Genomic DNA, 25,549 nt, shown 5'->3' with positions numbered 1-25,549 from the left:
TGAATGCCAACATGAAGGAAGTTGTTAAAGCTGAGGTAATTAAACTCCTAGATGCTTGAATTATTTATCTTATTTCTGACGATTCTTGGGTGAGTCCAATGCAGGTTGTTCCTAAGAAAGGAGGCATGACTATTGTAGCCAATGAGAAGAATGAATTAATCCCAACAAGGACAGTCATAGGTTGGAGAGTGTGCATTGATTATAGGAAGCTAAATGATGCCATGAGAAAAGACCACTTTCCCCTTCTATTCATTGACCAAATGTTGGAAAGATTGTCAGGACACATGTACTACTACTTTTTAGATGGACTCTCTGGCTATTTTCAAATCCCAATAGCTCCTGAAGATCAAGAAAAGACGACATTTACATGTCCATATGGTACGTTTGCTTATCGTAGAATGCCTTTTGGATTATGTAATGCTCTTGCTACTTTTCAGCGTTGCATGATGGCCATTTTTGACGAACTCATAGAAGACGTCATGGAGGTATTTATGGATGATTTTTCAGTTTTTGGTAACTCTTTCCATGTTTGCTTAAAAAATTTAAAACGAGTGTTAATAAGATGTGAGGAAACAAACCTTGTGCTTAATTGGGAAAAATGTCACTTTATGGTTCAAGAAGGTATTGTGTTAGGAAATAAAATTTCTAGTAGAGGGACTGAGGTTGATAAATCTAAAATTGAAACCATTGAAAAACTACCCCCAATTCGGTTAAGGCTATTAGAAGCTTCTTAGGACATGTTGGGTTTTATAAAAGATTTATTAAAGACTTTTCTAAAATAGCTAAGCCTTTGACTAAATTACTAGAAAAGGGTGCCTTTTTATTTCAATCAAGAGTGTTTAGAAGCATTTAATACTTTAAAGGATAAACTGGCTAAACATCCAATTATAATTGCACCTGATTGCAATTCACCTTTTGAACTAATGTGCAATGCGAGTGACTTTGCAGTAGGTGCAGTTTTGGGACAACAAAGAGATAAACATTTTCAACCTATCTATTATGCTAGCAGGACTTTGACAACCGCACAAGAAAACTACAGCACCATAGAGAAAGAGCTGCTAGCTGTGGTTTTTGCATTTGATAAATTTAGGCCATATTTAATATTGTCTAAAGTTTTCGTTTATACTGACCATTCTGCTCTTTGCCACCTTTTGACTAAAACTGATGCAAAACCTTGACTCATTCGATGGATCTTATTATTGAAGGAATTTGACTTGGAGATTAAGGATAAGAAAGGAGCTGAAAATCTTGTGGCTGACCATCTCTCCAGGCTTGAAAACTCAAGTACCAAAGAACCAGATGACATTGAAATAAATGATACATTCCCTGAAGAACAATTTTTTACTATATCTAATTCTGAGATACCTTGGTTTGCAGATATTGCAAATTTTTTAGCCTCTAACATTATCCCAAAAGGGTTGACACATTAGCAAAAGAAGCGATTCTTCACTGATGTGAAAAACTACTTCTGGGAAGACCCTTTTCCTTTCTGTAAATGTGCAGATCAAATCATTAGGAGATGCATTTTATAGGACAGAAGCATTGAAAATCTCGAAACATTGCCACTCAGGACCAATACGGTGGAAATAAGACGGCACATAAAGTCCTCGAATCAGGTTTTTATTGTCCCACTCTATTCAAAGACGCCAACAGGTATGTTACTTCTTACGACAAATGTCAAAGGACAGGTAATATATCCAAACGTGATGAAATGCCTTAGACATATATGCTCTCATGTGAAATATTTGACGTTTGGGGTATCGACTTCATGGGTCCATTCCCTAGTCATTTGGGAACAAATACATCTTAGTAGCTGTTGTTTATATGTCCAAATGGGTAGAAGCCCAAGCTTTACCTACTAATGATGCTAGAGTAGTAGTACGATTCCTTAAGAAACTTTTCTCTTGATTTGGTACACCTAAAGCAATTATCAGTGATAGGGGTACCCATTTTTATAACGCCCAATTTGACAAGACCCTCAAGAAATACGAAGTTCATTACAGAACAGCTACCCCTTATCACCCTCAAACTAGTGGCCAAGTCAAAGTAGCGAACCGAGAGCTTAAACGTATCCTAGAAAAGATAGTAGAATTAAACAAGAAGGATTGGGTGATGAAAGTAGATGATGCTTTACGGGCTTATAGAACTGCTTTTAAGACTCCCATAGGAACATCACCTTACAAACTTGTTTATGGGAAAAGTTGTCACCTACCATTTGATTTGGAACACAAGGCATTCTGGGCTATAAATTTTCTAAATCTTGACCCTAAACTTGCAGGTGAAAACAGGTTGATGCAGTTGAATGAGTTAGATGAGTGGCGAGCCAATGCATATGAAAATTCGCGTCTATATAAGGAAGCGACGAAGCTCTGCCACGATGCCCGTTTGAAGCAACGAAGACAATTTGAAGTTGGAGATCTTGTCCTGTTATATAACTCGAGGCTCACAATGTTTTTTGGAAAGCTTAAATCACGATGGTCAGGACCTTTCGTAGTTCAAACTGTATTTTCATATGGTACAATAAAGGTAAGTCATCCATCACAAGGCACTTTTAAGGTAAATGGACATCGTCTCAAGATGTATAACAGTGAGAATTTCAAAGACGATAAAGAGGAGCTACGGTTCCATAAAGTTACCTGAATACACCCACAATGTAGAGTCGAGCTTACACTACAAACAAGTGCTCTTGGGAGGCACCCCGAGCACTAACGGTGCTAACTTCTTTAAAATTTAGTCTTTAACATTAAATTCACTAACTGACTCACTGAACACAGGATTTTCAAAACCACACGGCTAGGTAAACGGGCGTGCCATAGGCCGTGCATATACCACGGGATGAAACACGGCCGTGCGCTACGGCCATGTGAAAACAGGGCAAAATTTTTTTCCCCAGCACGGGATACGATAAGTTGCCACGGCCGTTCGACATGGCCATGGGTGAAACTTCCAAAATAACAAGGGCATGTGACACGCCTGTGTTTTGAAACCGTGGGCAAAGCTGTCAATTAAGCACAGGCGTTCGACACACCCGTGCCCAACCCCCGTGGTTGACAATGTCACAATAACACAGGCAAGTGCCTACATACACAGGCATGGGAGAAGGGATCGAAGATTGACACAGCCATGCAACATGGCCGTGTACACCAATGCACCCAATTTCGAAAACCACGAGACGCACGGGCTGAAACGAAGGCACACGGGCGTGCCCCATGGCCTTGTGCCCCAATTTCTCTATAAACACCTATTATCTATTTTTGCTCTATCTTTTTATTTTGAAATTACTTTTTATTTCCTGTTAATACTATTTTATCTTGAGTTTTTACAATTTTTATTTTCGGCTATTTCATTATGAGTAAATATGCTTCATTATATTTTCTAAAGAGTTCCTGATTTTGTCACAGCCATAAAAAGCTCCAAAGCTCATCATCAAATAGGAATTAAAAAACCCCAATGGCGCAGGACTTATGGACTAATGACCCTCTACCACCACCAGAGTATCCTCCTCCACTCTCATCATTGCCTTGGCAGATTATTCTCCATAAATCTAATTCAAGGAGTCCATTCATCTTTTAGGAAGTTTCACTTCTCTCCCTATCTTATGATTATATATCTATCTTTTTCAATATATCTATCTTTGTGCATTGTGGGCAATGTACATATTAAGTGTAGGGGGTCTTTTATATCATCATTAGAAATCCCTGAATTTTGTCACATTCTCACGTGAATCACTCATATCACTATTAGAATGAATTTTAATTAATTTATGATTTTTATTGATATGTCGTGAATTAAAATATAGCCATTTATGCATTGATTGTTTAAACTTTAATATATTAAGGAATCAAGTATGATAAGTTGATTTTTGAAGAATTAAAAACTTTTAGGTTGTTTCCCTAAGTTTAGGTATTATCTTGAGTTGAAATTCACAAGTTTGAACACCAAAAAGCCATAATTTTTGTGAGATCTTGAGCCTTTAGAGCATATTTTATTCCTTTCATGCTCACTTTCATTATGAGTGCGTCAGTTTTGAGTTGTTATTCTAGAACTTACTTGATTGTGCATGTCAAGACCACACCATTTGATTTGATATGTCAAGATGATAAAGGCACTTAGGTTTAACCCACTCACTTCACAAATGCTTACCTCCATAATTAACCCTTAGTGAACTCCTTTTGAGCCTAACAAGCCATTAATTGATTTACCCTTAATATTAACCCATAACCCATTATTGTTGAAATTCCCTAATTTGATCCCTATTTTTGTCGAGATTTGATTTGAACACATTTCTTAGTTATGTTTTGTGCTTCTAAATATTTGACAAAATAAAAAAAAAATACTTACATACATATTAGTAGTAATTCGTCATTTTTGAGCTTGAGTGTTAATTTCATATTCTAAGATGAAGCTCACTTGTATTCAACTGATGACTAGTTATTTTTCTAACTAGGTAATTTTTCAATTCAATCTCGATTCTAACATCTTCTTTCAGCTTGTGACCACACCCCCTAACCAAAGCCATGTTACAACCCTCTAAAAAGACCTTTTTGATTGATGTATCAACTCAATATATAGTGGTGGAGATTTGATTTTCAAGCAAGCCTATGGTAATAACTTTTCGTATTGACTGATGATAGCTTTTATTGATGTCCTTAAACACCTTAAGTGATTTGAGTGAATCTTTAGTGAGGATGTTAAAATCTATGATAGTTTGATCAAAGGTAATCACTTAGATGAGGGGAGACACCTATGTTTTCGTGATAAAATGCTCAACTTGGAATGTCTGAAACTTTGATGTGCTTCCAGTTGAATTTTCAATGTATGAGTACTTATGGATTATTTTGAGATATTATTGATAGGGATTAGAAATTAAGAAGAATTTATTTTGATTATGAGTTGAGGATTTTTGCTTGAGGACAAACAAACACTTAAGTGTGGGGGTATTTGATAAACCGTAATTTATACATATTTTTATCCATGCTTAGCCCATTTATGAATGGTTTCTCCTTAGATTTGGTGATTTCGATGCTCCTAATCCTTTAATTTCATGTTTTATACTTAGGAGAGCATAGGAGAGTAAAAAGAGTGAGAAACGGGCCAAAAACGGAGAAAATGGACCCACGTGGGAAATCAACATGGCTTGGACTTCCTCACAGGGGCGTGTCACACGACCGTGTCCATTTGGCAGGATTGAAGCACGACTTACATGGGTGTGTCACACAGGCGTGTCCATGCCGAGCCCAAGTATAGTCCTATTTGGAAAAGGCCAATTTTTAGGGCTCTTAGGCATCCAAAAGCCTATTTAAACACCTGAGGAGGCACTTAGAAGGGGGACGCAAAGTAGAAAGCAAGGAATTACTCAAGGAAAGTTGGTTGATCCATATCAGAAGCTAGATTCATCATCAAGACTGAAGATCTACCTTCAAGTTCCTTCAGGAGTTTTGGGTTTTCTTATGTTTTATTATCTTTATGCTTTTGAGATGTTTTCTTTCATAAGTATGAACTAAACCCCCTAAATACCTAAGGGGAATGAAACCAAAGATGGATCTTGTTATTATTATTTGAATTGTATGATAAATATTTGACTTGTTCTTAATTATGTTTTCTTAATCCTTGTCTTGATATTCCAGAATATTGATTCAAGTCAAGCTCTTATTCACAGGAGGAATAGACCCTGTCTAAAAGTAAATTTGTCATAATTAAGCGGAGTTGATTGCACGTCTAGAGATAGGGTGATAAGATTTTGCCAGATTAGGGTGAAACCTAATAAGGGAATCCATAGATCAAGTTAATGCAATTCTAGGGTGTTAATTAGAAAGAGATTTCAATTATTCAACTAAGGTTAGACGTTATTAGTCTCGAGAGAGATAATAATATAACTTAGGGATTTCTACGGTTCAAGTCAAATGAATAAATCATCTGATTCAGAGTCAAATAACAAGTGAAGTCTAGGTGGATTTTTTCTTAGGTATTGTCGTAATCAATCGAATTTTCCCAAAAGTATTTTCCCAAATTTTCTTTCTGTGCATTCTTAGTTGGTAATTAGTTTAGATAACCAAACCTCCTAATTTTTACGCTAGATAATAAAAAGGAAGTAAATACTAGTACTCATAGTTCCTTTGGGTTCGACAATCCGGTCTTGCTGAACTATACTACTGTTCGATAGGTACACCTGCCTTAATCGTGATAATAATTAGTCTTAAGAATGATTCATTTATAAATTTTTAAAACCTGTTACAAATATCACGCATCAAAATGCACAAAGCATCTTTAAAAAATTAAATAATCTAATATACAAAATTCAAATAATTCTTGAACCAAAAAAATTAAGCAATCATGATTACATTAAAAGCAGAAAACTTAGTCGCAATCATGTTTCTAGAATTGAAAAAAAAATATTGAAGGGAAAAGAAATGCTAAGTTGTTTCCAGCAGTTCTTTGAGGCACAACTCAGTTTGCTCCTCCTTTGTTATTTGCTTCTTCTCGTGGCAACCAAGCTCAAAAACTCTTAATATGGCTGAATGGGGCTACTCTCAAAGCCTTACAAACACTCTTTGAAGAATAGAAAATAGGAAGTGAAAAAAGAGAGAAAAGAGATGGTGAGTGAGGGATGAATGAATGAATGAAATAGAGAGTAAATGCCTCTTTATTTATACTAGTGAGGAGCCTCTTAAGTTTTTTGTTTTTAGCATGATAATCCCCTTTTTTCTCTCATGCATGGATGGCCCCTTGTGTTAAATTTAGCTAACTCATACTTGATTCATGGAAAAGAGTTTAACGATCACATAGAAAAATTGATGTGGCTTATTTATGACATTTTACCAAGTCTTGGGTGCCTAAATTAGTTATTTTTATGGACGGTTGGACTTCCCATAGTCGAATTGGGTTTTTTCCTCCCTTAGTGGATGATTTGGGCTTAAAATTTGAATGCAGACTTGTCCACTTCAATGATCCAATTGTGAGTTGGGTCAAAATTAATTTGAGAATCCAAGATATGAATTTAGGATGCCACATGCTGGTTAGCCATCAACCGACATCTGCATGGCCTCTGTTGCAGGAAAGCTAGGGTATCGAGCATCTAATAGGTGAGCTTCAAGACTAACTTTTCTCCTATTGCACCAAATTGCGTCAAATCAGAAAAAATATGTCAAATTAACATGTAAATAAGTAAGATTACAAATTTATCTTTAATTTTGTCCTACTTTACAAATTTGTAATAAAACTACAAAATTTGCTATTAAAACACTCAGAATTTGCATGAATTATTAGTCAGAAGATGTTCTAAATGTCTATATAATTTTGAGTTATCATCTAGTAAATATACTAGGGTTGTTGCCCCTCATATGTATTATGAGAGATTTTTGGGCTTCTTCTATATTGGGTCCAATTATATATGATTCCTGGACTTTTAACCCAACACTTTATAATTTAATCCAAACCAATATATGTTTTTCTAGTTCCAAAAAAATATTATTTATTAAATTAATTTAATTAGATTTATTAATTTTATAATTAAATAATTTTCTCAACCCAAATTTAATTCCATTAAAGTCATAGCAAATTTACTGTAAGAGAATCTATGAGAAAATATATTTAATTTTCATATTCAACATATTCACAATGACCAATTAATTTAATTTCATTTTCGAACTTCAATTATTTGATTAAACAATAACTCAAAAATCTAAAATTAATTCTCAAGTCATTTCTAAATGTGACTCATTTCTTTAACTTTATCATTTCTTTCTATTTATGTTTATTTGATTCTATAAGCAATTCATTTTTTGTTTCAATGAGCTAGCGGAGGGAACGATTGGAAATATGTCATTAGGACTCAAATGATTTATAATTAAGTTTTAGCCTTTCACCTATTAATCATAAACTCATTTAGTCATGAAGTCATTCCATTATAGTATCGTGACTGAGCTCTCCCTAATTACATATCATTACGAGAGCTACTCAATCAATGCTCGTTCAATGACCTTGTCAGAAGTGTGCATAAGATATCCTTAATCTCTTTAGGATAAATTAATTCTCCCAATATAATCCTATTTTAGCTCATAGTAGCAATTACATCTTTCTTCATGAAAAGTCAATTATTATTAAATAGTAATCAAGTCCTTTATCACAAAGACAAATCACCCGTGGTCACGTTTACTTTTCATATATCATGTAATACCAATGAGAGGATAGCATTTATTCATTTATTGGGCTATTAGTTCCACTATTATGAATGATGCTACATACTGCAGAAGTCATATGCCCAACGTAGTAGTTTTCAATTCCTTATCTGTTTGAACTCAGCTTTTACTTACATCAAAATATACGAGTCACACACACATAGCACATCATCCATTCAGGATTAATGCATGCCAAACTATGAATGTCACAAGTGAATAAATACAAAAACAAATTAAGGATCTATTTTACTTGGATCATGTTTGATGTACTTTCATTCAATCAGTCACATTTATGCTTCTACCTTCTAAGAATCATCCACTCCGATGCTCAAGACAAAGCATCTCTCCAATTGGACTTGATAGATGACATATTACTCTTTCAATTGGTTTTTTCATTTTCGATTAGACTAAGGACATGTTTAGATTCATCTATTAATACAAGTTGTCTTTTCATATTACGATCCAACCACGTAATGCCACTTAGTATTAGTTAAACTTTAAATAACTAATGAACCAATATTGACTTCCATTTTGCTTTGTGTGCACCATTGAGGATAATATAGAAAAGATATTAATGTAATTAATTAATATTTTTTTAACCAATTTGTTTGAAAAATACAAGTGTATATAAACGAAAACACTACGGACACCGGATCCAACATCCCACCTGTAACACCCTAAACCCGGCCTAGACGTCCATACCAAGTCTAGAGAGTTACATCAACGATATTAAAACATCACATTTATAGCATAGTTAGAATAAACCATTTAACACATAATAACCAACACAACAACCAACTAAGTATATAATCTCCCAAAACATCATAATATCTTAGAATATGTGATTTCCTAATAGTAGTATTTAGAATAAAGATAAGAGCTTGACCGAGCTCTTACGGCGCTAACCCATTCAAGTCTGAGAACCACCTGAAATCCATTTAATAACAAAATGAGTTGTGAATTCAGTGCATAAAAGAAGTTTATTCAATTAAAACATATTTATCAAATAGTTTCCAGATTCAAAGATTTTATTTGGTAACAGAAGCATTTCTAGTTCATATTCGAGACAGATTAATTACAGATGCATTTAGTTCCATATATAGAACAAATCAGATTTAGATGCAAATATCCCTAAACCCCATCCGCTACACACCATCTTCGGCCATCCCAACACACCATTAAGGGCATTCATCGCCCAGCCAACCCTACACACCATAGAGTGTCTGTCTGACAAGTTTACAAAAACGCAGCTTAGCTGCTAGATCATAATGCGACACAGCTTCAGAATCAAAATTATACACATGGTGGCTTAGCCACTAGTTTAGAGTAGATTACTTCTTTCTTCACAATATCCCAACCCATGCAGGTGCAGAATGCAGATATCCATAATCTGTATTCATTTATTCTTAATTGTTTTACAAGTAGATAACACAGATCAATATCAGATTAAGTATCACTGTACACATAAAGTTATGGTATTCATACGTCTGTCACAGAGTATCAGAGAATTCTCATTCAGTCAAATTCAGATCATTCATACAGTGGGCAAATCAATATCAGTCTTAAACAACATTTACGACCTCAAAAACGGGTTTCAGGCCCTTTTCATATGCCATACGGCCTGAACACATGCCCATGTCCTTACCTGTGTGGCTCACACGGCCTAGGCATACGCCCATGTCCTCTACCTATATGGTTCTAAAATGTAAATAGAGAGTTACACGCATATGACTCACACGGCCTGGGCACACACCCGTGTGCTTGCCCGTGTTGTCCTAGGAAACAAACAGTGAGTTACACGGGCTAGATACATGCCCGGGTCCTTTGTCCGTGTGAACTTTGCACTAATGTAGCCACACACTGCCTAAGCACACGCTCATGTGCCTTGCCTGTGTGGCTTCAAACCAATGAACAGTGAGTTACACAGCCTGGACACACGCCTGTGTGTCTGGCCATGTGGCATCGACAGCCACATTTTTCAGCGACTGAAACTCTCGAAATTTAAGGTTTTTGGCATGTATCTGAAGTTGTTTTGACGCCCCAAAGGTGTAAGAGTATCCCTGAACCTAATATGACCATCCAAGAATCAATTTCACTATCATTCTTGATTCAGCGCTAAAATCGACATAACATCAAAGGTCATGTTAAAGGTTTCGACAAAAATCCCAACTCAATTTCGTACACCTACCTTGCACACAACAGTGGAAATCGAACTAACGCGATAAACAAGTGTCTCTCGTAAGATCCTCGTGTAAAAAGTAACCAATCAAGAGTTTAAACATCCCATTCAAGTAAAATGAGTTACAACCCTAATTCAATAGAAATATTGATAACAAGATGAACTCACAATAACAGAAAGAAATAATGACTAAATTTACACAACACTCGTACAATCGACTTGACAAGCAATGAAAAAGTTCCCAAGTAGTGCAAAATCAAGTATCAAAGCAAACAAAAAGGTAAAAATATAAAAAGAAAAACAAAGGAAATAAAGAACAAGGAAAGAACAAAAAGAAAAGAAAAGAGACAATAGAATTAGTCAGAAGGATTTAAATTAACCACCAACCAACCTTTCGACGTTTAACAAAAATATTTCTCTATCGCATATAATGGTTTCAAACTTGGAACCAGACAGAATACAGATAGATGCTTAACCAGTGAACCAACATGTTCATTATTGACATAAATTTACACAGAATTGAACTTAACTATATAACACATTTAAAAAAAAATAAAACTTTTAACAATGCGACTCAAACTCCGAATCTTTAACATAATAGCATAACACAGAATCATAGATACAAAAATTTAATTACTGCAGATTCTCACAATTAAATTCTCAAAATTTTGGGGAGGGTTACATCACCACCCTAAGCTCTCAACGATCGACCTGTTCAATCTCATCCATCACTCAACTATATAGTTATACAATCACAAAGTAATATTTATAAACCAAGAAAAAATAGTTATTATACTACTACTCTTTCCCAATTATTTTAAGGCACAATGTGTGTTTTTCCGTAATAAAACACATTTCCATAGAAAATAATGTCTCTTTATTTTGATCCTTTTCCATAAAATTTATTATTTATATTTTGTATATTATGTATCTCTTTGTAATGTGAGAACACTAACATTGGAAACTATTAATAGATTTTATTAACAAATTCTAAGCACCAACTGAAATTGTAAATGATTGATCCAATCATTAGGTCAATAGAAAGGAAATGGTAATGATTAAAATAAAACAAAAGAGTTTATATATCATTAAAATATTTAAAGTTACCATTATAAATATTTATATATGTGGAGTGTTTCTCGTATTTTATTTTTCAAATTGGAGTCAAAGTAGAGGCGATGTTGCAATGAGGAATCACACGATGTCGCAACAACTCGACGGCATTTGAAACAGAGGCAATGTCACGATGATATGACGAGTTCCAAACTTAAAAGTAGTTATGTATTAAACTGTCAATAAGGTTACTTTTTCCAATTAAACTCTGATTACGTTAGAGATATTATAGTCATATTAGAACTCTAATATTAGCCTATTTAAAGGGCAACAATCCTAAAATTGGAAGAACATAACATAGCATTAGAGAGAAAATCAAAAGAGAGTTTTAGAGAGCTTTAAGGGAATTCTGTGCTTTTAGCCAGAGAGAGCTTTGTATTCTAGGTTTAGGTTTGTTTTGAATTTCTCCATCTTGTACTCTTTGTTTGTTTGCTCGTTAATGAAGTCTCATTTGCCTATGATTTTTTATTCTCTTGATTGGAGGCGTTTTTCCACGTAAATTTGTATGTCTAGTTTTCTCTATTCCTTCTTTCTCGTTGTTTATACGGGTTGATCCCCAACAATATTTATTATTTTATTATTTTATGTATTTATATAATTTTCATTGAAAAAAATATAAATGTTTTAATATTTTTTTTCAATTTTTGAAGTTTTTAGAATTAAGATTAAATTGATAGAATATGTAAATATTAATACCTAAACTTGTTAAGTTTTTAGAATTAGGATCAAATTGATAGAACATGTAAACATTGGAGAGATAAATTCATTATTATGCCAATAAAAAAATTCACATCAAACTTCCCTTAACTATTTAAGGACAGAGTGGCAAAAAAATCAAATTTAAAAAATGTTAGTGACTAAATTAAAAAATTTTATAGTTGACATTTTCTTTATTGCTATTCATATTCATTTTACGATGCATATAGGATTGTGGATATCTCCCAACAATGTTGTTTTCAATGTTTAAACTTGTGTTCTTCTCTTCTGAATACAATATGTCATACCATTCCACCAAAAACATGTATATAATAGTAATAAACTACTTTTTTCTCTCCATGCGATGCACAAGTTGCTTGTGTGTATTAATTAAAATATATTATATTAAATTTTAAAATTTATACATAACATATTATAAATATTATTATTAAAAAAAGTAAAAAAGTATAAATATTTAATTTTATAATGATGATAATTTAAATTATAATCAATATAATTAAAACAATAAATTTAACAAAATAAAATATTTAATATTACTCTCGATTATGATTTCTGCTTTACTTAAAAAAATGCACAACTAATGGAAATATTTGAGTACAAAAATCTGAATACTAGGATAATGAAATTGTTTAGCCAAATTCGACAATTATTAAGCATTGACACCCATAAACTTCAATCATAATGAATGGGAGTGTTTAAATTGAATTTTTTTTTGCTTCGAAAATAGGTATTCATTAATAAAGGGACTGGCTCAAAAAATATCTAACAAAACAAACACCACAAAGAAAAATGAAAAGACAACAAAAGCAAATATTGCCAAAACAAAACAAGAAAATGAAAGCACACAAAAAACCAAAGCCATAAACGAAAAAATCACAAACAATCCCCAAAAGAACACCCAACAAAGAATACCGGCCAAAACCTTTCCGTTTAACGTCAGAAAACCATCGCAGCCAAAACGAGAAAGGGAAACAACTTTGAAAAACCAACATTGGAGATTCAAAGAACCTTCTCCAAACTTCAAAGCCCAATGAAAAACTCATCATCGCTGACGAAGCCAATTAGACCAGTCCTCTGGCACCAATTTTTCGACAGAATCTGGTGCCTCTTCAACCCAAAAATATGGTGAGTCACCTACGCCCCTCCGTAACTAGAGTATGAGCTACCCTATTAACATCTCTTGGGACAAAATGGTAAGCCACTTCTGTTTGAACCATAACATAAGTTTTTTTGATAATTGTTAAGGAATCCCCTTCCAAAATGACCACCCTGAAACCCATATCAATCGCAAAGAGGAGTGCTCGTTTACAAGCCTTAGCTTCTGCAACAAAATCATCTGCAACGCCTACATAAGGGTAAGTACATGCACCCATTATTTGACCCACATCATTACGGGCTATAATTGCCACAATAGAGGTATTAGATTCACCCTTAAAAAAGGCATCAAAATTTAATTTAATAAACCCAAGGTTAGGGGGTCGCCACAACTCAGTCACTTTAGATTTAAGAGGAAAAACAGTAGATTTACTCAAACTCAATTCTTGTACATAACACTAGACAAAACCCAAAAGATCCTGCATAGAGAATTTAAGATCTTCATGAATCGTCTTATTTTGTTTAAACCAAAAAGCCCAAAAAGAAATGAGTAACATTTTTTTGGTACCCTCTTAAGCTGCAATAAAAATGCTTACTAACTGAATTTTATAATCCGAGGTATTCCTATTGAGATCAATCGAGAGATTCAAGGACTGCCAGAGTTGCCGTAAGACACCACAATACCACAATAAGTGGTCAAAATCCTCCGGAGCCTCCTTGCACTGAGGCCAAACATTGTCAACTCTTAGTCTTCGTTTGATTAAAGTTATTAAAGTGAGGTACATAATCTTTGAGTAACCGCCACATGTGTATTTTAATTTTAGAAGGAAGTTGTATATCTCAAATCAACTTGTAAAATTTCTTCTAATTGTCTGTAGTATTCGAGTTGTATTCAGAATGCTAAATTTTTCCTGTAACTAAAGCTTGATACCCACTCTTCACTAAGTATTCCCCAGTGGCATCATGATGCCAAACCAGCATATCCTGTGCTCTGAAAATTACAAGGGGAATATTGAAAATGGGACTAGCTTGTTCATGGTCAACAATCCTATAGATCACTTCCTAGTTCCAGGTATCCGAATTTACATAAATTAAATGGTTCAATATAGTCCAATGGTTACTAATATTCTGAATTAATACCCTACTATTACCAGGACCAGGCAGCCAAGGATCATTCCAAATATTCACAGCCTCACCACAACCAATTCGCCAAAGTAAACCATTCGCAATTAGCTCCCTAGCACTGCATATGCTTCTCCAAGTAAAAGAGGAGTAAGAACTAACTCTAGCTGACATAATACCTGTAAAAGGATAATAACGAGCTTTAAAGACTTTCGCTAAAAGAAAATCAGGCTGGGATAGAAGTCGCCAAACTTGCTTAGCTAAGAAAGCTTTATTAAACAAAAAGGGGTCCCGAAATCCTAGCCAACCATCAGCTTTGGGAATACATAGCTCACTCCATCCAATGAATACCTTTAGCAGTTTGACTATTAGACCACCAAAATTTGTTCAAAATACCTTCTAGCATTTGACATAAGGTTTTTGGTAAAGCAAAGCATTGCATAACGTATACAGGAATTGCTTGTAACACCACATTGATGAACACTTCCTTATCCCAATCGAAAGATACCGGAGACTCCAGCTCTCAATCCTCCGTCTGAATCTGTCCACAAAATTTGCAAAAGCCCATCTCTTTTTTTCCCAACCATCATTGGGAAGCCCAAATATTTCTCCGGATTTGTAGCCATCCAAACTCCCAGAATGTTGGTGACCGAAACCTTCTCATGTCGGCCCACACTTGCTCCAAAATAAATATGCGATTTATCAAAATTTACTTATTGCCCCGAAACCAGTTCATATTCCATAATTATATTATGAACTATATGAGCCCCATCCTTCAAAGCATCACCGAAAAGAATGCAATCGTCTACAAATAGCAAATGATTAATTGGAAATCTTTCCCTTCCAATCGGAGCTCCCATCATCAGATTTTTATGTTTTGCCTCATTTAGCAATATAGAAAGACCTTCAGTGCAGATTAAGAAAAGTTAAGTGCTGAGTGGGACACCTTGCCTCAACCCCCGTGACAGAGAAAAACAGTCACTAATACCCTCATTAATGCTCATCGTATAAGTAGCTGAACAAACACACCGTATGATGAGAACGACCCAATCTATATGGAAACCTAACCTAGACATCATACCGCAAAAAATCCCATTCAACTCAATCATACACTTTGCTTATATAAAGTTTAAGCGTAAAATTCCCTCGTTTACTCCTCTTCTTTATTTTAAGGGAGTGTAAGACCTCATAAGCGATTAAAACATTATCCGAGATCTGTCTCCCTGATATAAAAGCCCCTTGAGTTTTATCAATACAGTATCCCAGCGCTATACTCATTCGATCCACCAAAACATTCGCAATAATCTTATAAATCACATTACATAAGCTTATAGGTCGAAATTGAGAGAGGTTTTTTGGTTTTTCGACTTTTGGAATTAACACTAAATGGGTTTAATTAATCTCACCATATCAATCTCCCCTTTTAAAATAGACAAACAATAGCTAGTGATTTCAGCCCCAACAAGATGCCAATACCTTTGATAGAACATTGCTGGAAAACCGTCAATTCTTGAGGCCTTAAGGGGTGCCATCGTATTCACCACGTGCCAAATTTCATCCTCAGTAAAAGGTTTAAACAACTCATCATTCATGCTCTTTGTGACCCTTTGATCTACTAGGCCAAGCAGCCGATCAAGTAACACCCCTAACCCGTAACCTTTGCCAAAATAGGTTAAGAGGCATTACCGAACTTGTAACTCAATTTAGAATAATCATTTATCAAATGTCATCTTATTTCAGTAAATATCAGTTATTCTCATTCAATATGTACTTAAATCGAGCATACAAAATTTAAATCACGCATTCGAGACTAAATAGGTAACATATGAAAAATTTAGAAACTTAGAAAAATTTCAACATTTCAAGTATCACACGCCCGTATGAACAGGACATGTACCTCACATTGCTAATAGACACGCCCATGTCTTAGACCGTGTGGAAACAGGGCATACATACTGGCTTATGTCACACAGTTGAGGACATGTCCGTATGCCAGGCTGTGTGAAAACTGGAGAGGATACTGACTTGGGTCTCACGACCAACCACACGCCCGTGTGTCTAGCTAATGTGCCCTTAGAAATGGCCACACAGGCCGGTGTATCAGGCCGTACCAAAACTATAGGGTATATTGACTTATACCACATGGCTAGTCACACGCCCGTGTGAGACCGTGTGGAGCATACAGACTTTCATATCATTTCAACACTAGGGGACACACGGCCGTGCAACATGACAGTGTGTCACACACGGGTGAGACACACGCCCGTGTCCCTGCCCGTGTGGACAAAAGTAGGCTATTTGCAAAGCCATATTTACCACCCTATAGACACAAGTATTCACAAGCATAAATGACCACATTTCATAACTCAATTGGCAATTATAATAACCATTTCAATGCACATTATTTTCCATATCAAACCTAACATTTACATACCCAATTACCTAATCAACATCATGCATAATCCATTCATATACCAAATACATATCAAGATATCATTTGCATATTTTCATTCCATCTATTCTTTGCCAAAACATCCTCGAGCTAATTAGACGGCACTATAAGAAAATGGAAATGAGAGGAAGTAAGCATAAAGCTTCGTAAGCTGCATGCAAATAAATATAACAACAACTTTACCATTCATCATCATGCTCATAATAAAAAAGTAGGCATAAGCACAACTTACTCATCACTATCTAATACAATTCACATAGCATATATTGAGCTCACATCTCTTACATTTCAAATAGGTACCTGTACCACTCACAACATGGTTATACTTTTCTCGTTTAACTTAAATTGTAACTCTCACTGTTGAACAATTTAGAATGCTATCGGATATTCACTAAGGCTCAAACATAGGGTATAATGCTGAAGCCATGTCCCAGACATGGTCTTACACTGGCTCATCCATCAAGCCAATGCCATGTCCCAGACATGGTCTTACACTGACTATCAAAATTGAGGCCGATGCCATGTGCCAAACATGGTCTTACACTACCTCTCACATATCCGTGCCAATGCCATGTCCCAGACATGGTCTTACACTGACACATCTCGTAGCCGATGCATGTTCCAGACATGTCTTACACTGGCTTACATCTCGAGGCCGATTCATGTCCTAGACATGTCTTACACTAGCTCTCTTCTCAATGCCAATGCCATGTCCCAAACATGGTCTTACACTGGCTCTCATAATGTTGCCGATGCATGTCCCAAACATGTCTTACACTGACACACAAATAACCCGAATGTCATGGCATGAATATCCGATTTATTTCCTAAGGTTCAAACGGGGGTTCTACTATCTCAATATTCATCATACATAATCATGTCCACAAACAAGCAATTTATACTATATCAATTCAAACACATATAATAACAATGTAGTTCTATTATTTACATACAACATACCTCAAATTACAAAATGTAGACGACTAGTTCTGCTTAGTCCACTTGTTTTGCTTTTTCCCGGTCTAGGCCCGAATTTTTTAATTCTTGATCTATAATGATAAAAATTCACAATTTAATCATTTTATTAATCTAGGTACTCAAAAATTCATAATTGGGCAAAATGACCATTTTGCCCTTAGACCTGAAAATCAATTTTTATCACATTTTCTCATTAATAAAGCCTAGCCGAATACTTTTTATACTAAGAGGAACCCACAATTCTCATTATTTCACACATTTATCAACTATTTTACAACTTATGCAAAATGGTCTTTAGTTAGGGTTTCCATGAAAACTACTTCACAAAAGTTGTTTATTTCACAACCATGATTCATTTTCTTCCATAAAATTTTAGAAAACAACATGAACACTCTAATGGTAAAACCCTAGACTTTCAACCATTTTGCAAAATAGTCCCCTTATTTAAAAGCTCATGCTACAAGGGTTCTAAAAGTACAAAAATCATCAAGAAAAACCATCAAGATCAGTTACTTGTAGAGAGACTAAGTGGATGAAATTTCAAGCTTCAAAAACCCCTCTAATGGCTATTATTTCGGTGGAAAATGGAGAAGAAAGATGACCCCTTTGAATTTATTTTAATATTCAATTTGCTAATCTCATCAATTACCAACCCTAGTAATCTTTTGACTTTTTGACTCCTTATGTCTCTATGGCCAACTAGCTTGTCTTTTAAGGGTCTAATTGCCCTTTAAAGACCCCCAATTTATGTTCTCTAGCTATTTGAAACCCTTAGCTATATCAAAAGAGGACTTTTGCACTTTATGCGATTTAGTCCTTTTTCACAATTAAGCATGAAATTGCTAAAATTAATGCACCAAAATGTTCATACTCTCATATAATCATGCCACAACACATAAAATAATATTAAAAAAATAATTTCTCTGCCCTCAGATTAGTGGTCCCGAAACCACTGTTTCGACTGGGACCAAAATCGGCCTGTTACAATTCTCCCTCTTAGGGCTTTTCATCCCTGAAAATCTTACCGATGAATAGATTCAGGTATCAGTCTCTCATGGTCTCCTCGAGCTCCCATGTGGCTTCTTTGACTCCATGTCTATGCCATAATACTTTAACAAGTGCAATACTCTTATTCATTAATTGTTTTACTTTCCGAGCCAAAATCTTAACCGGCTCTTCGCCATAAGTCATGTCTGAGCTAATCTCAACCTCTATCGGCGAGATCACATACGAGGGGTCCAAATGGTAGCGACATAACATAGACACATGGAATACATTTGTGTATCTTTTCTAAATCTGATGGCAATGCTAATCAGTATGCTACTGGTCCAATTCTCCTAGTCACCTCATAAAGTCCAACAAACCGTGGACTTAAGTTGCCTTTCCTTCCGAATTGGAGAACCCTCTTCTACGGGGATACTTTTAAAAACACTTTATCCCCGACTTTAAACTTGATCTCTTTCTGTTTCAAATCCGCGTAGGATTTCTATCTATCCGAAGCGGCCTTCAAACAATCGTGAATCACCTTAACTTTCTCTTCGGTCTCTTTAACTAAGTCAACCCCGTGTATTTGACTCTCTCTCAGCTCGGTCCAATACAAGGGTGTTCAACACTTACGCCCATACTAAGCCTTATAAGGCGCCATTTTCAGACTTGACTGATAACTGTTGTTGTAGGTGAATTCGACCAGCAGTAAATACCTTTCCCAACTGCCTTGAAACTCGAGAACACAACACCGTAAGATGTCTTCTAGGATCTGAATCACCCTTTCTGACTGACCATCAGTTTGGGGTGAAAAGTCGTGCTAAAATTCAATTTCGCCCCCATTGCCTTTTGCAACTTCCTCCAAAATCGTGAGGTAAACCTCGGATCTCTATCCAAAATAATCGACAAAGGTACTCCATGAATTCTCACGATCTCGAAAACATACAATTCAACCAATTTCTCAAGGGAATAATCGATACGCACCTGTACAAAATGTGTCATTTTTGTAAGCCCATCAACAACAACCCTAATGAAATCCTTTTTCCTTGGCATCAATGGTAACCCTGATACAAAATCCATGGTTACTTACTTGGTGTTCGGCTTTTTCTTGTTAACAAATTAAACACTTAGAAATGAACTCTGAAATGTCTCCTTTCATTCCCGACCACCAATACATTTTCTTCAAGTCATTGTACATTTTCACACTACCCGAGTGGATAGACAAACAACCACTATGTGCTTTTCGTAAATCTTCTGAATGAGCTTATTATCTTGGGTACACAAATTCTATCTCGGTATATTATACAACCATCGGTACCAATACTAAACTCTGATTCGTTTCCCGTCTCACACTGAGCCATTTTAGCTTGTAAGTCTCTATCACCTTTTTGAGCCTCACAAATCACTTAAAGAAATGTAGGTCTAGCTCTTATCTCGGCTAGAATCGAGCCATCATCAATCATGGTTAATTGAGTATTCATAGCCCTCAAGGCGAACAATGATTTCCTATTCAATGCATCGGCTACTACATTAGCCTTTCTAGGGTGGTAGTCAATCACCAACTCATAATCTTTTATCAACTCTAGCCATATTCGTCGTCGTAGATTTGACTCTTTCTGATTCGTCAAATACTTGAGGCTTTTATGGTCGAAGAACACTCGGCATCTCTCACCATACAAATGGTGTCTTGAAATTTTTAATGTGAACACGATGGCTGCTAGCTCCAAATCATGGGTCGGATAATTCTTCTTGTATCGCTTTATCTATCTCAAGGCATAGGCTATTACCTTGCCTTCTTGCATAAGCACACACCCTAACCCATTCAAGGATGTACCACTATACACCACAAACTCTTTTCTCGGTTCCGGTTGCACTAAAACTAGGGCTTTGGTCAACAAAACCTTTAGTTTCTCGAAACTCTGTTGGCACTTCTCTGTATATTCAAACTTGGCATCCTTCTGTAACAACCTTGTCATCGAAGTAGCTATTATCAAGAATCTTTTAACAAATCGTCTGTAGTACCTAGCTAAGCCCAGAAAGCTTCGAACCTCTGTCACATTCCTCAGTGATTTCCACTCAACAATAGCCGAGATCTTACTCGAGTCAACTCTGATCCCGTCACCCGACACAATGTGTCCCAAGAATTCGACCTCTCGCAGCCAAAATTTGCTCTTAGTGAACTTGGCGTATAACTGCTTATCTCTCAAGGTTTGTAGAACCGTTCTCAAATGCTCCACGTGCTCACTCTCATCACGCAAATAAATCAATATGTCACCGATAAAACTGAGGACGAACTTATCCAAATAGGGTTAAAAAATGCGGTTCATTAATCCATAAATACCACATGGGCATTCGTTAAATGAAAGGGTATGACGAGGAACTCATAATGGCCGTACCTCATCCAAAAAGTAGTTTTCGGTACGTCTTGCTCCTTAACCCTTAACTGGTAGTACCTTGACCTTAAATCTATCTTAGAAAACATAGTGGCTCCCTTCAACTGATCGAACAGATCATCGATTCTTGGCAAGGGATACTTGTTCTTCACGGTCACCTTATTGAGCTGTCGGTAGTCTATGCACAATCTTATCGACCCATTTTTCTTTTTCACAAAAAAATACTGGAGCACCCCACGGTGAATAGCTCGGTCTTGCAAAGCCTTTATCCGTTAACTCTTGTAATTGAGTCTTCAACTCCTTTAACTCCATTGGAGCCATTCTATACGGAGTAATCGAGATAGGTGCCGTACCAGGGGCTAACTCGATACCAAACTCAACTTCTCTGGTTGGAGGCTATCCAGGTAATTCCTCCTAAAACACGTCCGTAAACTCACATACCACCGGTACGATTCAATCTTCGACTCAGACATTTGGGTATTCAACACAAAAGTGAGGTAAGCCTCATATCCTTTTCTCAAGTTTCTCACTACCAACATGGATGATATCACCACAGGCAAGTTATCCGTTCTACCCGATTCAACCCGAAGAACATCCCCACTTTCACACTTCAACTCAATAACTTTTCTCCCACAGTCCACTACAACACTATGAGAAGTCAACCAATCCATCCCAAAGATTACATCAAATTCATTAAATGGCAATAACATCAAATTAGCCGAAAAAAATGACCTCTAATTGTCAAAGGGTAATTTCTACGCACTTGGTCAACTAACACATGTCTACCTAAAAGGTTGGACACCTTTACCACAAATTTAGCGGACTGTATTAGCATGTTCATATGAGGTATCAATTCCATACAAATATAAGAGTAGGTAGACCCTGGGTCAATTAAAGCAACAATAGATATATTATGGATAGAAAAGGTACCCGTGATTACATCGGGAGACTCTGCCTTTTCACAGGCACGTATAGCATAAGTCCTTGCAGGCGCTCTACCTTTGGACCTCACTGTAGCATCTCTTGGCACACCTCTACTACTAGCCCCACTTCCAAGGCTCTTATGTGGTCTACCCTTTGAAAGAGCACTACTCGCCCTCACGTCTTGGCTTTTCTCTTTCTCATTCAACTCGGGACAGTTACGAATAAAATGGTCCAACGACCCCCATGTAAAATAGCCTCTTTCATTTCCTCAGCATTCACCGAAATGACGTCTGCCACACTGTAAACATTCTGGTCTATTCAGGCAAGCACTACCAACACTCGTAACAGAAGTAGTTTTAGCTTTTGACGTCATTTGTTGCTTGTTCTTCTTTCTACTCGAAAACTCTACTGAAGCATTCGATTGGGTAGTGAACTCTCTCGATCTTTTTAGATGAGGACTGATGTAATTTCCACCATCTATCTTTTCCTTGAGTCTCGGGACTCGATGTCAGCTTTTCTCTTCTCTTTGGCCAATTCCTCGGCCTTACATGCTCTCTCCATGAGCATTACAAATACCTTCAATTCTAAGATGCCAACTAATAATCAGATATATTCGTTCAATCCGTCCTCAAATTTCTTGCACATGATGGCTTCGGTAGTTACACACTCCCTAATGTATTTGCTGAGCCTCATGAACTCACGTTCATACTCTGTTACAGTCATACGGCCTTGCTTTAGTTCTAGAAATTCTTTCCTCCTTTGGTCAATGAACCTATGACTAATGTACTTCTTTTGGAATTCTTCCTGAAAGAATCCCCAAGTTACTCACTCTCTCGGTACGATTGACACGAGAGTGTTCCACCATTGATAAGCTGAATCTCGCAGGAGTGACACTACGTTTGCATGATAGCTCATCAAATACCCCAATGGTATTTTCTAACCAAAATTTTTCTCTCTCTAGGTCATCATCAATATTCGCCCAGAATTCCTCGGCCCCTTGTTTACGGATTCTGTCTATAACATCTTGATTTTGGGGCTAGTCAGAATAGTGGTCTCGGGACCAAAAATTCAAATTTGGAGTAATTATTTTATTATTATTTTAGAGTCATAGCACATTTATAATAGTACATGAAAAATTTGGTGAGTTAATTTTGACGTTTGTGAGCCCAATTGCAAAAAAGGACTAAACCACATAAAGTGCAAAAGTCCTAAATTGATAGCTAAAGGTGTCAAATAGTTAGAAAACCAAAATTGAGGGTATTTAAAGGGAAATTAGACCCTATTGAGATTGGTCTCCCAGCCATAGGAGACAAAGGTAGTCAAATTGTCAAATTTTGGTGGGTTAGGTGACTTTTTTTACTAAAAATAGAAATAAATTAAAGAAGGATGATATCATCCCTTTCTCATCTCTTTTCTCCACCAAAAATGGGCCATTAAAGGGGGGTTTGAGAGCTTAAAATTTTTAGCAACTTGAAGCAGTCACAAGTGATTTCCATGTCCTTTGTTGATGATTTTTGTATTTTTGAGACCCTTGAAGCATGAGCTTTCAAATGAGGGGTATATCTTACAATATGGTTGAAAGTCTAGGGTTTTTCCATGAGAGAATTTAGGGTGTTTTCTAAATTCTATGGAAGAATATGAGTCTTAGTTGTGTAATAGACAACTTTTGGGAAAGGTGTTACCATGAAAACACCTAAAGGAACCATTTTGCACAAGTTGTAAAATGAATTATAAATGTGTGAAATAAAGAGAATTTGGGATTGTTATAAGAGTAAAAAGAGTTCAACTAGGCTTAAGATGTGAAAAAATTTGATAAAAATCAATTTTCAGGCATAGGGGTAAAATGGTCATTTTGCCAAAGTCTAGTGGTAAAATGGTCATTTTACTGAAGCTGTGAATTTTTAATTGCTTAATTTTATTTAGTGATTAAATGAGTGTATTTTTCTATTTTAGATCAAGAATTACCAAATCCAAACCTAGACCGAGGAAAAAACTAAGCAAATTGACTAAACCAACTAGTCGCCACATTTTGTAATCCGAGGTAAGTTGTATGTAAATAATACAACTACTTTACTAATGTATGTGTTGAATTGTTATTTAATTAATATAGCATGATTTTCTTGATTGTGGAATTGAGATGGTGTGATGATAATAGAGATAGCAGAGTTCCTATTTGAACCTAGAAAATAAATCGGATATTCATGCCGTGACATATGGGTTGTTGTTGGCTAGCGTAAGACATGTCTGGGACATGCATTGGCCATATTATGAGAGCCAGTGTAAGATCATATCTAGGACATGGCATTGGCATTGAGATGAGAGCTAGTGTAAGACATGTCTGGGACATGCATTGGCCTTGAAACATAAGCCAGTGTAAGACATGTCTGGGACATGCATCGGCTACGAGATGATAGTCAGTGTTAGACCATGTCTGGAACATGGCATCAAATTGAGATGTGAGCTAGTGTAAGACCATGTCTAGGACATGACATCGGTGCCTTACCCATGTTTGAGGCTTAATGAATATCCGCTAGTGTTCCAAATGGTTCAACGGTGAATGTTTTGTTCTTAAACTAATAAGGAAAGTATAACCGTGTTATGAATGGTACAGGTACCTAATTGGTATGTATGAGATATGAGCTTAGTATATATATAATAGGTGACTTGTATGGATGGTAATGAGTAAGTTACACTTATGCCTACTTTGGTGTTATGAGCATGTTGATTATGGATAAATTGTTGTTGTATACTTATTTATATGCAACTTACTAAGCTTTATGCTTACTCCCTTTCCTTTCCATTTCCTTTCAGTGCTGCCTAACTAGTTTAAGGATCACCAGAAGTCAAAGATATCGATCACACTATCGACCAAAGCTTTCAGTATAGTTGGATTTATATTTTTGAATATTACATGTATAGGAGTTAGATTTTATTCTTTTGTGTCTTTGAGAATTGGCCAAATGTGTTGGCTTGGGGTTGGAAACCCTTCAATTTGTAGTAAGCTTTGAATGATGGCTAACATTCATTTTCATTTTATAAAATATGCATTATCATGGTTGAATGAATGTCTAATGTGGTTGATTGGCTTATAAAAATTGTGCTCATTTTGGTATTGGTTGGCATTTGTATGAAAATAGGTAGGTAAAGGTGGCAATGAGGCTTGGTAAATAGCCTTATATTGTCCACAGGGGTAGGCACACGGGCACGGCCTGCCCCATGGGCGTGTAGTCTAGCCGTGTGTCCCCTGCACGTAAAAATTTTAAGTCAGTATGCATGGTAATAAACACACGGGCAAAGACACGACCATGTGTCTTAGATGTGTGGAGGGCACGGCCTAGCACACGGGTGTGTGCTTTGGCCGTGTGACATCATTAGCATACTGAAGTCAGAAACAGAATGTCCATGTTTTTACACA

At 36.1% G+C, this 25,549-nt stretch overlaps 1 long non-coding RNA gene across 1 annotated transcript; it reads left to right on the top strand.

Annotated features, from left to right (window-relative positions):
- The first annotated feature begins 12,909 nt into the window (after positions 1 to 12,909).
- On the top strand, positions 12,910 to 14,385 carry LOC107888170 (uncharacterized). The gene is made up of 2 exons (XR_001681305.2): positions 12,910 to 13,311; positions 13,432 to 14,385. It is a non-coding gene; the product is annotated as an uncharacterized lncRNA (long non-coding RNA).
- The last annotated feature ends 11,164 nt before the right edge of the window (positions 14,386 to 25,549 follow it).

The sequence above is a fragment of the Gossypium hirsutum genome, chromosome A03, assembly GCF_007990345.1.
Source record: "Gossypium hirsutum isolate 1008001.06 chromosome A03, Gossypium_hirsutum_v2.1, whole genome shotgun sequence".
NCBI classification, from domain to species: domain Eukaryota; kingdom Viridiplantae; phylum Streptophyta; class Magnoliopsida; order Malvales; family Malvaceae; genus Gossypium; species Gossypium hirsutum.
Note: the sequence above shows the minus strand (reverse complement) of the source record. Positions and strands in the feature narration are given on the sequence as shown.